The sequence below is a fragment of the Acipenser ruthenus genome, chromosome 32, assembly GCF_902713425.1.
Source record: "Acipenser ruthenus chromosome 32, fAciRut3.2 maternal haplotype, whole genome shotgun sequence".
In the NCBI taxonomy this organism is placed as follows: domain Eukaryota; kingdom Metazoa; phylum Chordata; class Actinopteri; order Acipenseriformes; family Acipenseridae; genus Acipenser; species Acipenser ruthenus.
Genome location: NC_081220.1, coordinates 6,627,035 through 6,651,248, shown reverse-complemented (window position 1 = coordinate 6,651,248; position 24,214 = coordinate 6,627,035). Strand labels below are relative to the sequence as shown.

Genomic DNA, 24,214 nt, shown 5'->3' with positions numbered 1-24,214 from the left:
TTTTTAATTCAAAAAATTAATTAAGAACAAATAACCCTAGTCGTGCTGTTTACAAAAACCCGGTATCGAAGCAGGGACCGTTACAGTCTAACGCTCTCCCAAATGAGCTATTTCAGCTTGACGCGATTTTGCTATCGAGACAGCATTCTTTTCGTCAATCGCCTTTTTGTCAAGCCAGTAAACCTGCATGTAATGAGAAACGTTCAACAGTTCGGAAACACCACAATAGAATCCAATGCCTTTGCAAAAGTGTTTCCAAACTGTTAGTTTTTCTCCCAAATGCGTTTTCTCAAAAAATGGTTTTGCCTACTTTTTATTATTATTATTACTTTTTCCAGAGTAAAACCAAAAGGCAAACATCCAGGAAATAGTTAAACACTGCTACAGCGCTTGAACTGTCTCAACAAACGTTTAGCTCTAAAACGTGTACATTAAAAGTCTATTAACATCTTTAACACAATCATCTGTGTTCCAATAGCGGTTAATCCACATGGTGATCAATAAAGTGAATGCTGGCTTTGTTCTCATATTCGCAAGACGTTTTCACGATTCACGCATATTCTGAACAAGCACACTAGAATATGGTAATGAAAGGACAGGAAAATAACTGCTTTATTGGCTCTGGTCTTGTATCGTCACCTTGATTACTGTCCGTAAGAAAGTGGCATTAATCAAAAACCTAATTATGTAAGGTTCCCAATGCGCAAATACGCATCATATTTAAACTTCTTCACAATCTTAAATCTTCCCACATGAATGTCAAATACGTACTGACAAGTACGGTCCTTTCCCAATGTAACACTCTGCTGTGTTTGAACACCAACGATGGCTTGGAGATGTATTAAACCACGATACTATTGACCCACTTTCTTTATTACTACCAAATGTGCGTTTTGTGTCAGCCCTTGTGGCCTAATGGATAAGGCACTGGCTTTCTAAGCCATGGATTGTGGTTTCAAGTCCTATCTGGGGTCTGATTTTGTTATAGGAGGCTGTGTGGTCCAGTGGTTAAAGATAAAGGGCTTGTAACCAGGAGGTCCCCCGGTACAAATCCCACCTCAGCCACTGACTCATTGTGTGACCCTGAGCAAGTCACTTAACCTCCTTGTGCTCCGTTTTTCGGGTGAGATGTAAATGTAAGTGACTCTACAGCTGATGCATAGTTCACACACCCTAGTCTCTGTAAGTCGCCACGGATAAAGGCGTCTGCTAAATAAATAATAATAAAATGAACATAATTATGGTAAGTTTTATTGGCATGTGATATTTTGTAGATCTTGTTATCTGCTTAGTCCGCTCACGCTAGCCAGAACGTGCTCGAGTGATCTGGCAGCAGCAATGAAGCAAGTCAGTTTTTCAGTTGAAATAAATAACTACTTTGTTTTTGTGGATGGGGGAGTTTTGAAAAGATCAGTTAAATAGCTACGTATTTTGAAATAAAGATGTATTCATTATTATGAACGCTAACAGAAATTATATTGTATTTACTTTTCCCACGTGTGCTTGCCTTGTACAAATCTGACAGAGTTTCAACAAAGGCTTTTGACTTGGGTTCATTAGTTAGCCTTTACTGCCATCTACAGCATTACTGCGGGAGCCATTTACTTCTTTTGGATATTTTCACAACTAACCGTGCGAGCATGTAGTCGTGGCCGAGTGGTTAAGGCGATGGACTTGAAATCCATTGGGGTTTCCCCGCGCAGGTTCGAATCCTGCCGACTACGTAAGCTTTGTTTTTAATTGATTGTATGTGTTCATTGTTAATACATGTTTAAAGCTCAGGAAGTCTGAAATATTACTGGTTGTAGTTCATATCGCTTCGGTTCCTTTTGTTAAAGAATGTTCATTTTGCCACCATTACAAATGCTGTGGTTTCTTTAAAGAAGAAAAGCCATGGCCCGTACGGGGATCGAACCCGCGACCTTGGCGTCATTAGCACCACGCTCTAACCAACTGAGCTAACCGGCCACACACTCAAAGCTTGTTACTAGAAGCCGAGGAAAATAAGTCCTGCGGACATTATGATTGTTCTACTAAGATGTTCTCATGTTAAACTGAACAATAACACATTCAAAGTATTGGAAAGGCATAATTAGAGGCCTCGTCATAATGAGGCAATTTAACAGTGTGAAGGATGTGGTGAGGTGCAGGCTTGCGGTGACTTTCTCTCATTTAACGACCTTGTGATTTGAATACTAACAAGAAAAACAAATCAAATTACCAAGCATTCGGTGGACGTTTTAAGAAATAAATAAATGAACAGATTTGTCAGAAGTGGGATTCGAACCCACGCCTCCAGAGAGACTGCGACCTGAACGCAGCGCCTTAGACCGCTCGGCCATCCTGACTTACACCGGCGACTTTGCACAACACTGCAGTACACTGCTAAACCTCCAAAGTCTGACGCTACAGTAAATCACCTTGTGTGTGCGTGAACTTATTCTTTATCTGTTTATATTAAGGAGGGCGACCTGTTTCGTCGCATTCTATATGGGATCACAAGGACACTCCTCTTACAGACAGAAAATATACGTCAAACAGAGTGATTGCTTCACGGTTAGAAACAAATAAGAACAGTCTGTTAGCAAATTAACTTCATGAAGAAACCACACAGGCATTACATAAATGTTACAGATATGTTTTGTAGACACAAAAGTTGTAACATAATTGAGTACATTTGTAAACTATCCGCCAGTAACAGACATTATCTCACATTATCTCTAGTTTCAAACGCATTATCACAGGCGGCACAATTACGACATGGAAAAAATCCAGTATATTTGTCCAGTACACGTAGATCTCTCGAACATTAAAATGAGTCAGCCCTTAAAAAAACACAATCCGTGTTCATTTCTGTGTATATGACATTGTCTATACCCAATACCTGTCATGTAAGCCTATTGGTATCAACCGACCCGTTCCAGACTGCTCCCCAACCTTGGTTGGAAGCATCGGTCGTAATAACCTCCCTTCGGAAGATGGGACCCAAGCGTACGCCCTGGCGGATGTTCGACGGAACTTTCCACCAGCGCAGTGCTTCCCAGCAGGCTCGGGATACCCTCAACCTGCGGTGTTTGTCTCTCCGCGGATGCAACGCGAAGGCATTGAACCAGACCTGCAGAGGTCTCTGGTGTAGTAAGCCCAAAGGAAGGGCTTGCGAGGCGGCAGCCATCAACCCCAGCATGCGCTGACACAGCTCCATGCTGACTGTTTCTCTCAACCTGAATAGGGAGAGACACCGCTCCAGTGAGGCAAATCTTTGTGTCGACAGGGTCGCTTCCATGGACACAGAGTCCAGATGCAGACCCAAAAATTCGGTCTGTTGGCTCGGCACGAGGCAGCTCTTTTCTGAATTGACCTTCAGACCTAGCCGCTGAAGATGGTCTGTAACCATCACTGTGTGCTGAGCCAACTGCTCCTTTGACTGCGCGCAGATGAGCCAGTCGTCCAGATAGTTCAGCAGTCGGACGCCTTGAGTCCGCAAGAGGGCTAAAATGGCATCCATACACTTCGAAAAGGTTCGAGGAGCTAGAGACAGGCCGAATGGCAGGACACAAAACTCATAGACCCTGCTCTGAAATGCGAATCGTAGGTACTTCCTGTGACCCGGACAGATGGGAACGTGAAAGTATGCATCTGTGAGGTCTACGGTGGTAAACCAGTCGCCTTGCCGGATGGACTGGACAATGTGCCTGTGCGTAAGCATCTTGAACGACAACACCCGTAGGTATTTGTTCAGTAGTCGCAGATCTAAAATAGGGCGGAGACCGCCGTCCTTTTTTGGCACTAGGAAGTACTTGGAGTAGAACCCCTGGTCGGTCAGAGCAGGGTCTACTAGTTGAATGGCATTCTTCTTGAGCAATGCCTGTATTTCTGCATTTAGAGCTGAGGACTGAACCGAGTCCTTCACTGCAGTTACCACCACTCCCCTGAAGGGGGGGGGGTTTAACTGGAATTGAAGGGTGTACCCGGTAAGTATAGTTTTGCGCACCCAAATGTCGTTTGTGCATTGTTGCCAGAACAGGAGCTGTGGAACAGTGTAGGGGTGGGTTAACGGCTGTCGGGGTTTCTCAGGGCTGCTTAGGCTGCGCTCGCTCACGAGGGGCCTGGCCAGAGCCACGAGGACGTGGTCTGCTACCTCCTCTAGGGTGCTACCCTCCGCGCTGCGGTCTTGCAAACGCGGGTTGGCTGCGTGCTGAAACCCCCAAAGGGGTGGTTTTACTGCCCTGTGGGTGCGCTTGCTGCTGTGCCATTGGCGCTCCTGCGGCCGCCTTGGCTGGAAGGGCTTGCTTGGCCACATCTTAGCCAACTGCTGCGACGCGTCACACGCCTTGACGGAGCGTTGCAGCATCTCCTCCACCGCTGGGCCAAACGTGTGCCCCGGGGATATAGGAGCATCTAGCAATGGGGCCTTATCAGGCTCCTGTACCCTGGCCTGTGAGAGCCAGAGCTGCCTCCTTGCCACCACAAGGGAAGCAATGCTCCTGCCCTGTGCTCGCGCATTCAGCTGAGCCAGCTTAACCAAAAGCTGTGCAACTGCACCCAGCTCGGTTCTAAGTCCGAGGGATGGGGACTCAGGCAGATCGTGAATCAGCGCCGCCTGGTAGACTGTCAGGAGGCTGGCCACGTTAGACAGCCTAACTGCCTCTGTAGCCGTGGCATAACCCTTTTTCAGGTGGGCCTCCGTAGTCCTACATTGCCTGTTAGGGCAGGAAGGGTCCTTATCCAGCCCCGATAATGTCGGCGCCTTTACTAGCGCGGCGAACGCGGCGCCCACTGGTGGAAAAGACGCTAACCCAGCTTCACTCGCCCCGTGCATGGTGAAAGCCGAAGCCTTGCGAGAAGTCGCAGGGGCGGAGGCCGGGGCTCCCCAGGTGGACTGCACCTCCTTAATAAAATCCGGGAATGCCGGGAGCATCCTGGACTGAAGGGGCGGAGCCGATGGTAACTCAAACAGAGAGTGTCGTGTTGGCTCTAACGCAGGCCAGTCCACGCCTAAGTGACGGGCTGCCCTCTCCACCACTGACCAGATAGGGTCATTAGTATCCACTGTCGCGTCAAACGCCGAGGTGCGCGCGTCGAACGCCGAAGCGTCAGACACCAAGCGTCGAGCACCTGAAGTGCGTGCGTCGAGCGCTGCCGCGTCAAGCGCCGCCGCGTCAAGCGCCGAGGTGCATGCATCGAGCGTCGAGGGTGCGTGCGTCGAGCGCCGAAGCGTCGAGCATCGAGGTGCGTGCGTCGAGGGTGCGTGCGTCGAGGCGCCAAGCGCCGAGCACCGAGCATCTAGCGCCTAAGCGTCGAGCGTCGAGCACCGAAGCACGGAGCACCGAGGTGCGTGCGTCAAGGCACCAAGCGTCGAGCACCGAGCGTCGAGCACCGAGCGTCGAGCACCGAGCGCTGATGGAACGTGCACCGAGCGTCAAGCACCGAGCGTCGAGCACCGAGCCCCAAGTGCAGAAGCACTAAGCACCAAGCGCAGAAGCGCTGCACAAAGTGCCGAAGCGCTGCATCAAGCGCACAAGCGCTGACACCAAAAGCGCCGGAGCACGAGCGCCGGAGCACGAGCGCCGGTGCGCGAGTACCGAGCGTGGAACGCTAGCACAGACGCCTAAGCGTCAGCTGACCCGCCAAGCGGAGACGCTAAGTGCTGGTACGCTAAGTGCTGGCATCTGATGCTGTGCAATACCTACCTGATGGTGCTGGGGATTTTGCACGTTGGTGGTTGTCTTCCTCTGTATAGTGAAGGGACGCTGCAGAAGAGGGTGTAGTACAATACCACGTGGCGGGAACGCGCCGCGGTGGGGAGGAACACTGCAGAGCAGACTACACGCACACACACGGTCTAGCCTAAGCTAGACCAAGGATGCAAACTGCACGTGGGCCAAGGCCAACGCAACACGCGTCCGAACAACAATATATATACACAATATATATAACAAAATATATATATATACACAATAAATTACAAAAAACCCACACAATAATAATTATAAGAACAGAGGAAAGACAGAGAGACCACGAAGAAACGCGATGCAAAAGCAAAGCGAGAAAGATATATATAGAAAAAAACAATATATATCTAATAATAATAGTAACAATAATAATAATAATAAAACACTGAAATAAACTCAGAGAAGGGGAAAAAACAGCTTCTCAAGCCTAAGCTTATGGATTACAATCAATGTACAGCTCTAAGTCCTACCGCTACTGAGGCTGAAGGCAAAAGAGGAAGTGACTCTCCGCGCGCTGCGTATAGTAAGCTCCCAGGGGGGCGGGCTTACACGGCAGCTCGCGCAGAGGCCTATCGGCTGCTTTGACATAAAGCTCAGCCAATCCCTACTGCCTGACGGCAATGTCCCATACCTTGATGGTTATTTTCGACTTGAAAGGGAACAACCCAGTCAGCAATCAACATACCCCATTCTAGATTTCAATAACCTTCTACAAGCAGACTGCAATAATACTTTATAACGTAATCCTTCAGTTCTAATGTCCCACCCCATTAAACTAACATAATTATCATTAATATTTAAAATATAATTTACATGCAGTACTATTCAAGGGGAAAATATCACAACCGCTAAAGGAAGAAGGTTTTGTCTTACTTAGTTTGGTCGGTGAACCTGCACGTGATCTGCATCTTGAAACAGCCAATTCAGATCAAGTTCGCTGTCGATGCTACATACGCCTTCAAAACCACACAGGTTTAACTTTCCAAAATCCGTGGCGTAGTATACCACAAAAAAAAACTCTCAAACCCCTTTCTCTCTTTCTTTCTTTCTTTCTTTCTTTCTTTCTTTCTTGAGCGGTGCTTAACCCAGCGCTCCCGTTTCACATCGCCACTTCTCCTCCCATTTCTCCTATACCTTTATTTCCCCTCCTAACAAGCAACTAATTTACTTGATTAATTAAAATTATCAAGACAATACAAAACAGGTGACAGACATTACAGGCCTGCAGTGAAAGGAGCGAACAACAAAAAAAACAAACACAGACGAAGGGCGGAAGCAGTGCTGGGTGTATAAATAGAAAAGAAGGAGAGATTGACATGCAAGCTACCTAACGGGATTGCCCATACCGCTCTGGTCACGCCCTTTTTACCTGACCAAACACAGCAGCGCAAGATAATGGCAGAGAGACTGGAACTTGATTGAAACTGAACTGCCCCCCCAGGAAGTAATTTGTTTGTCGCTATATAATCAATAAATTGTATAAATAAATGTCCGGAGACATTCAAATCCAGGCACATTAAAAAATGAAATATAGTGGAATAGAAATAAAGACGGCTTTGACCTCGACGTGATTTGAACACGCAACCTTCTGATCTGGAGTCAGACGTGCTACCGTTGCGCCACGAAGTCCTGGCGTAGTGCATGCTTGTTATGCAATCCTAGAGTGCACAGCGTGACGTGACAGAATGCAATAATGTGTTAATTTACCAAAAAAAGAAACATAAATAAATGTGTAGGTATTTATTTGTGAATAAACTATCTTGCTTCTATGATGGGACCGGAGACCTTACATCGACATTCTAATGATCGTCCCACCCCAGAGAGACTTTGACTTGACCAGGGATTAATATAATTTAAAAACAAACTGCGATGGTTCCACGCGATGCGAATGTGAATAGAGTCAAATACATTTGCATCATTCTGTATATATATAATATATATTTCGAGTAACTGTAGCTTTATTATCATATTTAAGACACATTACACATGACCACAGTTCTGTAACAAAATGACAATAACAAGAACGTTCACATACCGGGAGTCGAACCCGGGCCGCCTGAGTGAAAACCAGGAATCCTAACCGCTAGACCATATGGGAAGCTGAGGAACAAAATCATGGACATGCAACAGTAGCTAGTATACAGTACAATGATTGGTAAAAACACAAGAACCGATATTTCATTATTAACACGTTACAAATGAAAGCAAACTTCAAGCCATTTATTTTTATTCTCAATTAACACAAACTCTTTAATTGCTAATAAATAAATAAATAAATAAATAAATAAATAAATAATCTCCCTTTGTGCTTCTCGGAAGACATACGATGGACGGCGCACTGCAGTTTTTCAGTCTGGGGAATATTACAAATTAGGAGACTGTGCTTTAAAATACACATGTAGGGTGGGTGTCTCTGTTACAAAGAATTGTCACACTTTGTATTTATCTCCATAATGCGTTGGGACTAAATACGCAGATACGTTAAAACTCTTTGAAGAATGCGGGCATCGATCCCGCTACTTCTCGCATGCTAAGCAAGCGCTCTACCATTTGAGCTAATTCCCCTCATATTGTGTCAGCGATTCTCATAGGCTACATCGCAGCTTGATATGAGCAATTCAGATTGTCCTAATGTCTGCCATTTGCAAAATCAAAACATTTTTTTTAATTAAATAGCAAATATTTCGACGAGAGGCATGTTTTCAATTTCTTCAAAAAGTAGTCTCAGCTCGTTGATTCAGTCGCTTTAAAATCCACCTCTGTGTCCCGATGCAGCAGCGCTGTGTGCTGTGGCTCGAGCTTCTTTGACGAGGCAGGCAATGCAAAAATGCCAAAACTTGCTTTTGTATCACATGACAAACTTAAGGTATGCTTTAACGGCTTGGCTGTCTCAAGTTAGTTTGTATTGTTAATGGAACACCTTGTTGTTGCCCAGTCATTGTATCATATGAAGAAGAGCTTGCCAGGTGGGGGCGACGGTCTGCCAATAAAAGATAAGACTATATTTGCAAGGATCATTTCTAGAGTGACAATGTTTTGAAGGGATTGGTCTCGGTATCCACCAGGAGGAGTGGGAGTGTTTTCTTCTCAGCACCGAGCTGACAATAAGTTCAGTTGTTTAAATCATGAAGCAAATTTCAAATGGATCACTGCTAATGTTAAAACAATTTAAGAACACTTTAAACAGTAATGTGATTTGCACTACGCAGGACTAGATTGAGCTTAAATAAAGACATTACATCTGAAAATAACTTGTGCTTACCCCCACTTACAAGGAAAGTGTCAAACTTTGTATTCGTCCTCATAACGTGTTAGAAAATGTAAACAGCAGTTGGAGAATGCCGAAGTCGATCATCCTAGCATGTTAAACGAGGGCATTTCTCATGTAAGCTACTTCCACTAATAGATCGTTTATACTGTTCTCAATGGTCCGCATCCCAGCCTGAGACCACGATCCAGTGGTAGACGGAGATGTTTTTCAAAGTAATGTGTTATTTGGAATATTAAAACAATCAAGTTAAATAACACATGTTTAGACACAAAATATTTTTCAGTGACGTTAACAAGTAGTCTGTTTACAACAAAATGCAATCTGTGTTAGGAACACTATTTTAGTCGGATTTAAAATGGAAATTAAAATGGTATTGAGTGCTGAGAAGAGTGTGGTATCAGCTGTTGATTTCCTTGAAACAATCGTTTATAGTAAAATGAACACATTTATTCCTTTTATAAATAAGTCAATTTGAACTGTCAGAAGTCGGATTTGAACCCACATCTCCACTCGGAGACCAGAACACACAATTCTTTGGAAAGACAGAGTTCATGTAGATGCCTGTAGATGCCAGGCATTCCGGTTCAGATCTGAAATTCTGTGTCATACAAAAAATCATTTCAAGATCGCGGTGGTGGTGATCTCGATCAAAAACTATTACAATGTGAATCAAAAAGGATCTTCTATCTCCATAAATAAATTATAGCGCTTTGAGATTATATATGTTACTAGCGGATTGTTTAGAAATGTACTTAATTATATTAAAGCTGTTCTAAAAAAGAATGTTATCTCGAAAATGGAGTCTTGTCAAACCGAAATAGCGTTAGACTGAAAATCTAAAGGTCCCTGGTTTGATCCCAGGTTTCGGCAAACAGCAAGAATTTTTTTGTTTTGTATTATTTTGAACTAAAAAACAGAGCACATTTTTTTCTTCAGTGTAATTGGAAGAAATAACAATGTATCAGAGTGCCATTTTCTAATGTGATTAAGAAATGCAAAAAGCATCGTCCCTGGGTGGGCTTGAACAACCAACCTTTCGGTTAACAGCTGAACGCGCTAACCGATTGCGCCACAGAGACCAACCTGTCAAACTACAAAAACTAACTTGCTGCAGCACTATAGCACAAGCAAGGACTGTAAAGTATTTGTGTTGGTTTCCAAATGGAGGCGTGGGTTCAAATCCCACTCTGACAGTTGACTTTTACTTATTTTTAAAATGAATAAATGTGTTCATTTTATTATAAAAGATTTTCAAGGAAATCAACAGCTGATACCAAACTCTTGTCAGCACTCAATACCATTTCAATTTCTGCCTTGTCAAACAAGCTCGAGCCACAGCACACAGCGCTGCTGCATCGGGACAAAAGTGGATTTTAAAGCGACTTGATCAACGAGCTAAGACTACTTTTTGAAGAAATTGAAAACACCTCTAGTCGAAATATTTGCTATTTAGTTAATCCATTTATTTTTTGAATTTGCAAATGGCAGACTACATTGCCAAAAATCTGACAATCTGAATTGCTCATATCAAGCTGCGATGTAGCCTATGAGAATCACAGGCATAATTCGAGGGGAATTAGCTCAAATGGTAGCGCGCTCGCTTCGCATGCGAGAAGTAGCGGGATCGATGCCCGCATTCTCCAAATAGTTTTAATATATCTGCGTATTTAGTCCCAACGCATTATGGAGATACATACAGTGTGACAATTCTTTGTAACAGAGTCGCCCGCCCTACATGTGTATTTTAAAGCAGTCTGCTAATTTGTAATATTCCCGCAGACTGAAAAACTGCAGTGCGCCGTCCATCGTATGCCTTCCGAGAAGCACAAAGGGAGATTTTTTATATTTTTTAGCAATTGAAGAGTTTGTGTTAATTGAGAATAAATATAAATGGCTTGAAGTTTGCTTTAATTTGTAACGTGTTTGTAATGAATTAGTGGTTTTTTTACTCATTGTACTGTATACTAGCTACTGTTGCATGTCCAGGAGTTTGTTAATCAGCTTCCCATATGGTCTAGCGGTTAGGATTCCTGGTTTTCACCCAGGTGGCCCGGGTTCGACTCCTGGTATGGGAACGTCTTTGTTATTGTCATTTTGTTACAGAACTGTGGTCATGTGTAATGTGTTTTCATTATGATGATAAACCTACAGTTACTTGAAATTATATATATATATATATATATATATATATATATATATATACACAGAATGATGCAATGTATTTGCCTCTATTCACATCACCTCACATTTCACTGGTTGCCTACGACGGCTTGAGAGGGGTGATGTAAAAGTGAGAGAGAAAGAGCAAAGTTTAAACACATAACATACAACAATCTGACACTCGCTCCCTACGGGTCAGGCAGCATCCTCTGGCTGCTGGGCATTTAGTGGAACAAGAGACAGGAAGGGGACCAACAGGACAAAAGGACAGATCCTTCGCAACTCAGTGCGGCATCCTCAGGCAGCTAAGCTGTCAGCTGGGCAGCGTGGAGAGCATAGGAAATGTGTCTCGGGTCCGTTTAGGAGAGACAAAAACAGAGAACCCCCTCCGTTTAGGACAGACGGAAACAGAGAAACGATGGAATGCTGTCAGTAGTGTGCAGTGGTATTTGAGAGTTAAGGTGTTTAAGATGATGTCGGAGATGGGTCTGCCTTTGGGCAGAGATGAAGAATGCGTAGATCTGAGGCCTCTGCAGAACCTGAGAGGATGAGCATGCGTTGCTCGGAGGCTGCTGCAAAACCTATTGATTTGATCAGGAGCAGTCTAAGAGTGTATTGTCTATTGCGGTGTTGGAGGACTCTTGACTGAAATGTTGATAATCGTAGGACATAGTTTCCGTATGTGCCTGGAATCTCAAATTGAATGAAATGGACTTTGAAAGTTGTATTAAGTGCCTTGATGAAGTTGGGGGCAAATGACGAAGTGCAAATCCGGGAGCAAGAAGGTTGCAGGAATGGCCTGATGCAAGGAAGCTGGAAAATTTATGTGACAGTGGATTCTTAACATCTCAGAAAGCTGATAAGCATGGCTTCATGACCAGACCCTCGAAGGGAGGGGTTTTGATTTGAAATAATCAAGTTAATATATGAAGCAAAAGAGGTTGAGGCAGGACGGGACTGAGAATCCCTCGGAAAGACAACGAACTGCAGGAATTGATAGAAAGTTTGGAGTGTGCGAGATTCGCAGCGATAGCAAATCAGTTTAAATTATGTAGTTTGTGGTGTTATGCTGCCATCTCGAGGTTGCGATTGGAATTGAAACTATTGGCTTCAGTGAAGCAGGGTAGCATATATTTGGTTATTGCGATTAAAATCCTTGTCTATGGATAAAACGTTTGCTTTAGAAGTTAGTGGTGATATAAGTAAGTTAACATAGGTCTAGAAGAGGAGCCTGCAGTATTTAGATGTCATAATTCGGCGAGTTGAAGCTCTCATGTTGCAAAAGCGCAGCAGCAGGAGCCAGAAGATTGCAGTAGTGAGGCACAGGCTCGCATTGCCTGTTAAAGCTGCCTGGTCGCCATGGCAACTTACCACTCCCAGTAGTCACTCGATGAGGCGTTGCCATGGTAACCATGGTCTGTGAGGCGCCTTTGTGAAAGAGTTGCAGTGCAGCGGTGACGTCGGAACAGTCTTTCTGATGAAAACGCAGAGCAAGCTGAGAATGACGCTGCGCTTTGAACGGCGCTGTAGCTGCGCTGGAGACTGGAGGGAGCAGAAAAGACTAACGATGGAGCTCTTGCTGAAAAATACAAAAGCTGAATGATGAAAAGAATCACCTGAGCAGGTAGGAAAATAGCTGATACTGTCTACCAGCGCTGAGCAGAGAAATGACCTGTAGTGAAAGGAGCGAACAACAAAAAAACAAACACAGACCAAAAACAAACACAGACGAAAAGCAGAAGCAGTGCTGGGTGTATAAATAGAAAAGAAGGAGAGATTGACATGCAAGCTACCTAACGGGATTGCCCATACCGCTCTGGTCACGCCATTTTTACCTGAAAAAACACAGCAGCGCAAAATAATGGCAGAGAGACTGGAACTTGATTGAAATTTGTTTGTCGCTATATAATCAATAAATTGTATAAATAAATGTCCGGAGACATTCAAATCCAGGCACGTTAAAAAATGAAATATAGTGGAATAGAAATAAAGACGGCTTTGACCTTGACGTGATTTGAACACGCAACCTTCTGATCTGGATTCAGACGCGCTACCGTTGCGCCACGAAGTCCTGACGTAGTGCATGCTTGTTATGCAATCCTAGAGTGCACAGCGTGACGTGACAGAATGCAATAATGTGTTAATTTACCCAAAAAAAGAAACATAAATAAATGTGTAGGTATTTATTTGTGAATAAACTATATTGCTTCTATGATGGGACCGGAGACCTTACATCCGCATTCTAATGATCGTCCCACCCCAGAGAGACTTTGTCTTGACCAGGGATTAATATAATTTAAAAACAAACTGCGATGGTTCCACGCGATGGGAATGTGAATAGAGTCAGTTACATTTGCATCATTCTGTACATATACATATATATATATATATATATATATATATATATATATATATATATATATATATATATATATTTCGAGTAACTGTAGCTTTATTATCATATTGAAGACACATTACACATGACCACAGTTCTGTAACAAAATGACAATAACAAGAACGTTCCCATACCGGGAGTCGATCCCGGGCCGCCTGAGTGAAAACCAGGAATCCTAACCGCTAGACCATATGGGAAGATGAGGGGCAAAATCATGGACATGCAACAGTAGCTAGTATACAGTACAATGATTGGTAAAAACACAAGAACCGATATTTCATTATAAACACGTTACAAATGAAAGCAAACTTCAAGCCATTTATTTTTATTCTCAATTAACACAAACTCTTTAATTGCTAATAAATAAATAAATAAATAAATAAATAATCTCCCTTTGTGTTTCTCGGAAGACATACTAAGGACGGCGCACTTCAGTTTTTCAGTCTTGGGAATAGTACAAATTAGGAGAATGTGCTTTAAAATACACATGTAGGACGGGCGTCTCTGTTACAAAGAATTGTCACACTTTGTATTTATCTCCATAATGCGTTGGGACTAAATACGCAGATATATTAAAACTATTTGGAGAATGCGAGCATCGATCCCGCTACTTTTCGCATGCTAAGCGAGCGCTCTACCATTTGAGCTAATTCCCCTCGAATTGTGTTAGCGATTCTCATAGGCTACATCGCAGCTTGATATGAGCAATTCAGATTGTCTTTTTTTTGTGGGGGGGGCAAGGCAATGTAGTCTGCCATTTGCAAATTCAAAACATTTTTTTAATTAAATAGCAAATATTTCGACGAGAGGCATGTTTTCAATTTCTTCAAAAAGTAGTCTCAGCTCGTTGATTCAGTCGCTTTATAATCCAACTCTGTGTCCCGATGCAGCAGCGCTGTGTGCTGTGGCTCGAGCTTCTTTGACGAGGCAGGCAATGCAAAAATGCCAAAACTTGCTTTTGTATCACATGACAAACTTAAGGTATGCTTTAACGGCTTGGCTGTCTCAAGTTAGTTTGTATTGTTAATGGAACACCTCGTTGTTGCCCAGTCATTGTATCATATGAAGAAGAGCTTGCCAGGTGGGGGCGACGGTCTGCCAATAAAAGATAAGACTATATTTGCAAGGATCATTTCTAGAGTGAAAATGTTTTGAAGGGATTGGTCTCGGTATCCACCAGGAGGAGTGGGAGTGTTTTCTTCTCAGCACCGAGCTGACAATAAGTTCAGTTGTTTAAATCATGAAGCAAATTTCAAATGGATCACTGCTAATTTTAAAACAATTTAAGAACACTTTAAACAGTAATGTGATTTGCACTACGCAGGACTAGATTGAGCTTAAATAAAGACATTACATCTGAAAATAACTTGTGCTTACCCCCACTTACAAGGAAAGTGTCAAACTTTGTATTCGTCCTCATAACGTGTTAGAAAATGTAAACAGCAGTTGGAGAATGCCGAAGTTGATCATCCTAGCATGTTAAACGAGGGCATTTCTCCAGTAAGCTACGTCTAGTAATAGATCGTTTATACTGTTCTCAATGGTCCGCATCCCAGCCTGAGACCACGATCCAGTGGTAGACGGAGATGTTTTTCAAAGTAATGTGTTATTTGGAATATTAAAACAATCAAGTTAAATAACACATGTTTAGAAACAAAATATTTTTCAGTGACGTTAACAAGTAGTCTGTTTACAACAAAATGCAATCTGTGTTAGGAACACTATTTTAGTCGGATTTAAAATGGAAATTAAAATGGTATTGAGTGCTGAGAAGAGTGTGGTATCAGCTGTTGATTTCCTTGAAACAATCGTTTATAGTAAAATGAACACATTTATTCCTTTTATAAATAAGTCAAATTGAACTGTCAGAAGTGGGATTTGAACCCACATCTCCACTCGGAGACCAGAACACACAATTCTTTGGAAAGACAGAGTTTTTGTAGATGCCTGTAGATGCCTGTAGATGCCAGGCATTCCGTTTCAGATCTGAAATTCTGTGTCATACAAAAAATCATTTCAAGATCGCGGTGGTGGTGATCTCGATCAAATACTATTACAATGTGAATCAAAAAGGATCTTCTATCTCCATAAATAAATTATAGCGCTTTGAGATTATATATGTTACTAGCGGATTGTTTAGAAATGTACTTAATTATATTGTAAGTCGCCCTGGATAAGGGCGTCTGCTAAGAAATAAATAATAATAATAATAATATATTAAAGCTGTTCTAAAAAAGAATGTTATCTCGAAAATGGAGTCTTGTCAAGCCGAAATATCGTTAGACTGAAAATCTAAAGGTCCCTGGTTTGATCCCAGGTTTCGGCAAACAGCAAGAATTTTTTTTTTGTTTTGTATTATTTTGAACTAAAAAACAGAGCACATTTTTTTCTTCAGTGTAATTGGAAGAAATAACAACGTATCAGAGTGCCATTTTCTAATGTGATTAAGAAATGCAAAAAGCATCGTCGCTGGGTGGGCTTGAACCACCAACCTTTCGGTTAACAGCCGAACGCGCTAACCGATTGCGCCACAGATACCAACCTGTCAAACTACAAAAACTAACTTGCTGCAGCATTCTAGCACAAGCAAGGATTGTAAAGAATTTGTGTTGGTTTCCAAATGGAGGCGTGGGTTCAAATCCCACTCTTGCAGTTGACTTTTACTTATTTTTAAAATGAATAAATGTGTTCATTTTATTATAAAATATTTTCAAGGAAATCAACAGCTGATACCAAACACTTGTCAGCACTCAATACCATTTTAATTTCTGACTCGTCAAACAAGCTCGAGCCACAGCACACAGTGCTGCTGCATCGGGACACAGAAGTGGATTTTAAAGCGACTGAATCAACGAGCTAAGACTACTTTTTGAAGAAATTGAAAACATACCTCAAGTCGAAATATTTGCTATTTAGTTAATCCATTTATTTTTTGAATTTGCAAATGGCAGACTACATTGCCAAAAATCTGACAATCTGAATTGCTCATATCAAGCTGCGATGTAGCCTATGAGAATCACTGGCATAATGCGAGGGGAATTAGCTCAAATGGTAGAGCGCTCGCTTAGCATGCGAGAAGAAGCGGGCTCGATGCCCGCATTCTCCAAATAGTTTTAATATATCTGCGTATTTAGTCCCAACGCATTATGGAGATACATACAGTGTGACATTTCTTTGTAACAGAGTCGCCCGCCCTACATGTGTATTTTAAAGCAGTCTGCTCATTTGTAATATTCCCGCAGACTGAAAAACTGCAGTGCGCCCTCCATCGTATGCCTTCCGAGAAGCACAAAGTGAGATTTTTTATATTTTTTAGCAATTGAAGAGTTTGTGTTAATTGAGAATAAATATAAATGGCTTGAAGTTTGCTTTAATTTGAAACGTTTGTAATGAATTAGTGTTTTTACCATCATTGTACTGTATACTAGCTACTGTTGCATGTCCAGGAGTTTATTAATCAGCTTCCCATATGGTCTAGCGGTTAGGATTCCTGGTTTTCACCCAGGTGGCCCGGGTTCGACTCCCGGTATGGGAACGTCTTTGTTATTGTCATTTTGTTACAGAACTGTGGTCATGTGTAATGTGTTTTCATTATGATGATAAACCTACAGTTACTTGAAATTATATATATATATATATATATATATATATATATATATATATATACACAGAATGATGCAATGTATTTGTCTCTATTCACATCACCTCACATTTCACTGGTTGCCTACGAGGGCTTGAGAGGGGTGACGTAAAAGTGAGAGAGAAAGAGCAAAGTTTAAACACATAACATACAACAATCTGACACTCGCTCCCGATGGGTCAAGCAGCATCCTCTGGCTGCTGGGCATTTAGTGGAACAAGAGACAGGAAGGGGACCAACAGGTCAAAAGGACAGATCCTTCGCAACTCAGTGCGGCATCCTCAGGCAGCTAAACTGTCAGCTGGGCAGCGTGGAGAGCTTAGGAAATGTGTCTCGGGTCCGTTTAGGAGAGACAAAAACAGAGAACCGCCTCCGTTTAGGACAGACGGAAACAGAGATACGATGGAATGCTGTCAGTAGTGTGCAGTGGCCTGCTGTAGAGAGCAGAGAGCTGCTGAATGCAGTGGAAATTGGTATTTGAGAGTTAAGGCGTTTAAGATGATGTCGGAGATGGGTCTGCCTTTGGGCAGAGATGAAGAATGCGTAGATCTGAGGCCTCTGCAGAACCTGAGAGGATGAGAATGCGTTGCTCGGAGGCTGCTGCAAAACCTATTGATATGATCAGGAGCAGTCTAAGAGTGTATTGTCTATTGCGGTGTTGGAGGACTCTTGACTGAAATGTTGATAATCGTAGGACATAGTTTCCGTATGTGCCTGGAAGCTCAAATTGAATGAAATGGACTTTGAAAGTTGTATTAAGTGCCTTGATGAAGTTGGGGGCAAATGAGGAAGTGCAAATCCGGGAGCAAGAAGGTTGCAGGAATGGCCTGATGCAAGGAAGCTGGAAAATTAATGTGACAGTGGATTCTTAACATCTCAGAAAGCAGATAAGCATGACTTCATGACCAGATCCTCGAAGGGAGGGGTTTTGATTTGAAATAATCAAGTTAATATATGAAGCAAAAGAGGTTGAGGCAGGACAGGACTGAGAATCCCTCGGAAAGACAACGAACTGCAGGAATTGCTAGAAAGTTTGGAGTGTGCGAGATTCGCAGCGATAGCAAATCAGTTTAAATTATGTAGTTTGTGGTGTTATGCTGCCATCTCGAGGTTGCGATTGGAATTGAAACTATTGGCTTCAGTGAAGCAGGGTAGCATATATTTGGTTATTGCGATTAAAATCATTGTCTATGGATAAAACGTTTGCTTTAGAACAGTTAGTGATGATATAAGTAAGTTAACGTAGGTCTAGAAGAGGAGCCTGCAGTATTTAGATGTCATAATTCGGCGAGTTGAAGCTCTCATGTTGCAAAAGCGCAGCAGCAGGAGCCAGAAGATTGCAGTAGTGAGGCACAGGCTCGCATTGCCTGTTAAAGCTGCCTGGTCGCCATGGCAACTTACCACTCCCAGTAGTCACTCGATGAGGCGGCGCCGGTGTGAAAGAGTTGCAGTGCAGCGGTGACGTCGGAACAGTCTTTCTGATGAAAACGCAGAGCAAGCTGAGAATGACGCTGCGCTTTGAACGGCGCTGTAGCTGCGCTGGAGACTGGAGGGAGCAGAAAAGACTAACGATGGAGCTCCTGCAGAAAAATACAAAAGCTGAATGATGAAAAGAATCACCTGAGCAGGTAGGAAAATAGCTGATACTGTCTACCAGCGCTGAGCAGAGAAATGACCTGCAGTGAAAGGAGCGAACAACAAAAAACAAACAAGGAAGCGGAAATCGTGCTGGGTTAAAGTGGAAAAATAGAGAGAGATAGACAGGAGGGGTAGCCAATAACATACGTGGAGCAGCGCTGGCCCTGCCCTAAAAAATGACGAGTTGAGCGCTGCATTGTGTGATTGGCTGGAAATACTAAATGAGGCTGAACTGGGATCAGCTTCCACCCGGAAGAGATCGCGGACATTACCGGGCAGGACGCCACGGAGGGAAGGAAAGACAGACTAAAGAAAAGGATTTAGGATAAGAAAAAAGCAGCGCCAAGCGGGAGAGAGCCCTCTACGGCATCCCCCGAATTACACCTAAAGGCTATCATTTAAGTACATTTCTAAACAATCCGCTAGTAACATATATAATCTCAAAGCGCTATAATTTATTTCAGCTCTTATGATGGACAAGTATCCTTGCGCATTATATGATCCTTGATTGCGAAATGTAATATTAATTAATTGCCTTCAGTTAATATTTTAGAAAAACTACTTTGCTAACAGAAGAAAAACAAGCTAGCAGAGGATGGTTTCGATCCATCGACCTCTGGGTTATGGGCCCAGCACGCTTCCGCTGCGCCACTCTGCTACAGCTGCCTCATGATTGAATTACCAAGCAACAGAAATAAACTGAACATCGTTTTAACCAGTCTCACGGCAGTGGCCGGGCCAAACCATGGAAACGTCGCAAATCAGAGATGATCCGTTTTCTTTTCTCCCAAAAAAGGTATGCAAAGTATGCAACTTTTCTGCCCACTTTGATCACAGGCAGTTTTATTCCCCAGTTTCGGCGGCCAATTCCAATATTCAGTCTCTAAAGCATCTTAAATCGTGGAAAGCGCTCTTTGTTTAAAATTACACAGAAGACTAATTTTGTTCGACCAGGCTTACAATTAGATATTTTCTTGTTTTTAAGTAGATTTTGTGAAGCGCATATCAGGTGCTATAGAAAATATATATTAATAATTGATTGATTGACTGTTAGCCTGCGTTCGATCTAATTCTTCAAAAGACAACGCCGAAGGGTCTGATAAATGACATTGTAATTATTTGAGATGATGCATGTAGACAATAATGTAAAAATGGTTGTTTTCGAATTTGTATCATTTAATTTCATTTTTCTTTTAAAATGTAGAGCTGTTTTATATTTATTAATGTATTATTATTAGGCTTGTAGTATTAATATTATTCATAATGTTCATTATTAACGTCGGTATTGTCGGTATTAAACACAGCCAGATATGGGGTTCAGTCCAAACAGAGCGCCGAACTCAGCGAGGTCCAGCAGGGGACAGTAACTTCACACGGGGCCATTTCATCAACCATCACCTCACAAACACTAACAAGCAAATCATTATTATTCTCCATTTTTAAAAGTGGCTCAGCGCTCTCCTGTAGCAGAGCGTTAAGTCATTTAAATTCAGCTCCGTGTGCTTTCTGAGCGGCTCACTTACTTAACGCGCCTGAATGCATCGCATTGAACACAGCGCTGAAAGAGCCAACATGGCGAACTCTGGCATCCAGTTTCATAACCGCCTCCGACAGGGAGGCCAGCCAATCAGGCTCACATGCTGGGGATAGAGTGTTTCTACAGCCAATCAGTCTCACATGCTGGGGATAGAGTGCTTCTACAGCCAATAATACGCGATGGTTCCAACCAGACCCGCCTTCTGCTAGTGACGCTTTCATTTCAGTACAGGAAATAGAGAGTTTTGTTTTGTTCATGTGTGGAGAGGTGGTTGCAGTCAGTGATGATTTTACAACACGCTGTCTCCTGCTGTTTAAAGTATTTAGGCTGGGATGAAATGTTTTCTAATAATTTGTGAGTTTTGTGTTTGTTTATCACCTGCACGGAGTTCCGTCAAAAGGAAAGCATCCCTTTTCTGTGTTGAATTTCACACACAGAGCGGAGCGCGTCAGTCGCAGCTACAGACAAGTCGAGCTTTTCAATGAGATGATTTACTGAGAAACAAACGCGTTGAAGCTCCAGCAGAGCTCTGCGCGATTCTGAAAGACCAAAGTAAAGTTACTCCTTGCAAAGCCTGTTGTTTGTGTTCTTTCTTTATCACACCAGAAGAAGTGATGAATATATTTGAATGGGAAGGCTACAGTACAAAATAAATATTACTAAATAAAAACCGCAGGCGGTGTTTCTGAATGAAAAGAGGATTCCGCTAGACCAGTGTGAAACTCAAACCAGTGAAGATGGACGCGTCAGTGTGTCCGTGTCGCTCTTTCAAGACGAGCTCGCCTCTACCATCGAGCACGCAGTGAAAGCGGCTCTACACACCGTCTTGTGCGCGATTACTAAAGCTGTCGGCAACAAATTCACTGAATTCAGAGTGGAAATGGAACAAAAAGGAGAAAGAGAATGAAAGTCTGAAGCTGAGATTGGAAATATCAGAGAACGAGCTGAAAGCAGTGCGAGGGTGTATAAACGCTACAGATGCAGACACTAAACAACCTTTAATATTTCAAGGTAAGATTGATTTTATTGTGTGGTATTGCTTGGTCAATCAAACACCTTAAACCACCTTCTATTGGAAAGATCGTGGTTAGAATTTCTCTTAAGACACGTTTTAAAGTGTTTGATTATAATAAGCGCAGCTCTGTCCTGATATTGGTTATAAAGAGTCAAATCGAGGCATTGTATTATTTTATATATTTAAATAGGTATTCTAGAAAGTACTAGATTGGTAAATCTTAACCAGTCTAATTTAGGAGGCTTCAATGGCATCCTTCTGGTAAAGTGATGTCTTGTATAGAGTCCCACTGAGACAGTCACAGACCATACTGCAGAGGGTTAGAATAATGATTTGTGATTTAATATCAACATACAGGCAGCAGCACATGGGGTTTCAGTGTTTGATTGAACTGTTTGACTGCGAATCTATTTTTAGATAAATGGTTTCATTGTATTCCGCTCCAGTGCTGTTGAGTTTGTCTTTGGTACAGTCGCGGCTCATTCGCTGCTCGTTCTTTTGCTTTAGTCCTGTTTCCTTCTTGTTCCACACACACACATTTACACGATCTTTCCAGACCTCACTGTGTGAATAAAGGGGCGGCAGCAGCACCCTGCCTGCACCAACCCGGTGTAAGATTTTGGACCCGAGTGGTTCCACAAGTTCAATTAAGGGTTGAAGTTGGAGGAAGTAAATACAACACAGTAAGGTGTCAACTGAATTGTATCATTTTATTGAGTATCTAGATTGAGTCTCTAAATAAAGTACTTTGTTCAGCTGATGGTAAACAGAATTAGGAAACGGTCGCTCATATTGCTTATAAACATTTACTAATCCAGGTTATTATTTAAGAGCAGAGATGAGTTTGCACAGGATACATACAATAGGGAGAGATACACCATTACAAATGTATTTTAATACTACAAGGTATGTTATTGGATTTATATCTACAGGTCACGTGACATTGCACAAGTAAGCTTCCAGTGTTGTTGCTAATGATTATTACACAGGTGGAGTTTGAACAGAAAACATATTGCTGCACTTTAAAAAGTTTGAGTTGTGTAAATCACGTGTTTAAATGAAACTGCTTTGAGAATAAGCAGGTTATCCTGCTGCAGTCGCTTGTCTGCTCATTGTATTTGACACATTGAAACTTCTATTCTGCGTTGACCGTTTCCTTCAAAACCGTTCTCATAATACAGGATCAGGTAACAAAAAGACATTCCTCAGACACTTTGCTAAGACTGCAAGTCTCCTGGCTTGGTTTCTAAGCATGTTTGCAGTAGAGAAATGGATGTTTGCATTAGAACAATGCAAAGGCAGAATGGCGGTCATGATGGTGATTGACAGGGAGGTAGAAGTGGATGCAATGCTCCAGTGTGAGGCTACAGGAGGTGAGAAAGACCAGCAGCACTGAGTCTTGTACAGGACGTAGAGTAAAAAGATGTTCATATGAAAATGCCTTTTCCTTCACTTTGTTCATAGGAACACAAACACAGCGTTAACCGATAATTGCAATGTAGAATAACAGGAATGGTATCAATGCCATCATGTACCTAAACCACCAAACTATTATACCGGCTCAACCCTATACGAAATAACTGAGGAACAGTAACTTTAAATCCCTGATCAAAGCAACTAACAAACCTAGCTGGTAAGTAAGAGATCTAATTGTATACAGTTTTGTTTCCCACAGATCCCAAAGAGAGCCACGCTATCCCTGAATCTGAAGCACAGGAAGGGCCAAAGATAGAAGCAGGAGTGCTGTGCAAGTCTAATGCAGGTTACAGAGCTGGCATGTGTTAAAGATGAAGAGGTCCCTCAACAGGAATGTGTTCCTATTAAAGAGGAATTCATAGAGCAGGAATGTGTCCCCATCGCAGAGGAACTTCCTCATGAAAATCATGTCTGTACACTTGAGGAGAACAACAAGCTGGGATCCAACCTGTGTGATGACTCTCCATCTGAATGTGAACTGGGATTTAGAGGTAATCCTACAAAACAAGCAGCATTGAGCTGCCTATTCATCCTGCAGAAACTGGTACTGAACACCAGCAGTGTGCTTGAGATTCATATTTTAACCAAGGGGAGCTGCCCAACCACTATGTCAACAAGGACATCACTGTGCTTGCTTCTGAGGCACCTGCTAGATGTGCAGCCACTGCCACGCCTCTTTAGAATGCTGTGAGATCAGCGGTGTCCAATCACGCTCCTGGAGGCCATTCCACTCCACATTGAACAGGTTCAGTTATATAAAGTGATACTCCTGTGTCTGGATGGACACCCCTGTGTTAGATCTTTGCCTTTCCTCATTCCTGGTAGGCTGTTTGCAGTTCTTCTCCCACAGCTTTACAGAGCTGCAGGGATCACATGTCCCATCACTGGGTGATGCCAAATCCAGTTGGGTTCCTCAGCGTCACCAGAAGAAACATTTCAGTAGAGAATTTCTGTGGAGAATGTATGCAGCAGGATCACCAACATGAGTCTTATTTTATTTCTTACACTTTATGCAAATACAATATCATTTTTAAACGCTCATCTCACTGCAACTATCCCGAGGATTGTAATGTTTGCTCGCAATGCCACATTTCACTTTTGTGTGTCTCACAGTAAGCATTGCTGTGTTATTATTGTCACAGTACAGTAAGTATGTGTGTGGAGGTGTTCTGTACAGCAGACCAGCTCAACAGATAATTTCTATATTAATTATTAATTATCAAAAAACAAATTAAATATTAGATACATTGCAGTACTATCAAAATGCAGGTACTAAATAGGATTTTTCATGATGCTCTGTTGGCTCGATTTAAAATATTCCATTTTAAACATTAAAAAAAGCATGTTTTT

At 42.4% G+C, this 24,214-nt stretch overlaps 8 non-coding genes across 8 annotated transcripts; 3 read left to right on the top strand and 5 right to left on the bottom strand.

Moving 5' to 3' along the window:
* Positions 1–1,642: 1,642 nt before the first annotated feature.
* Positions 1,643–1,724, top strand: trnas-uga (transfer RNA serine (anticodon UGA)). Its single transcript has one exon. It is a non-coding gene; the product is annotated as a tRNA-Ser (tRNA).
* Positions 1,725–1,894: 170 nt separating this feature from the next.
* Positions 1,895–1,968, bottom strand: trnai-aau (transfer RNA isoleucine (anticodon AAU)). Its single transcript has one exon. It is a non-coding gene; the product is annotated as a tRNA-Ile (tRNA).
* A 298-nt stretch (positions 1,969–2,266) lies between these two features.
* trnal-cag (transfer RNA leucine (anticodon CAG)) lies at positions 2,267–2,348 on the bottom strand. The gene has a single exon. It is a non-coding gene; the product is annotated as a tRNA-Leu (tRNA).
* Positions 2,349–7,289: 4,941 nt separating this feature from the next.
* trnaw-cca (transfer RNA tryptophan (anticodon CCA)) lies at positions 7,290–7,361 on the bottom strand. The gene has a single exon. It is a non-coding gene; the product is annotated as a tRNA-Trp (tRNA).
* A 397-nt stretch (positions 7,362–7,758) lies between these two features.
* trnae-uuc (transfer RNA glutamic acid (anticodon UUC)) lies at positions 7,759–7,830 on the bottom strand. The gene has a single exon. It is a non-coding gene; the product is annotated as a tRNA-Glu (tRNA).
* A 3,176-nt stretch (positions 7,831–11,006) lies between these two features.
* On the top strand, positions 11,007–11,078 carry trnae-uuc (transfer RNA glutamic acid (anticodon UUC)). The gene has a single exon. It is a non-coding gene; the product is annotated as a tRNA-Glu (tRNA).
* A 2,605-nt stretch (positions 11,079–13,683) lies between these two features.
* Positions 13,684–13,755, bottom strand: trnae-uuc (transfer RNA glutamic acid (anticodon UUC)). Its single transcript has one exon. It is a non-coding gene; the product is annotated as a tRNA-Glu (tRNA).
* Positions 13,756–17,021: 3,266 nt separating this feature from the next.
* trnae-uuc (transfer RNA glutamic acid (anticodon UUC)) lies at positions 17,022–17,093 on the top strand. Its single transcript has one exon. It is a non-coding gene; the product is annotated as a tRNA-Glu (tRNA).
* Positions 17,094–24,214: the final 7,121 nt, after the last annotated feature.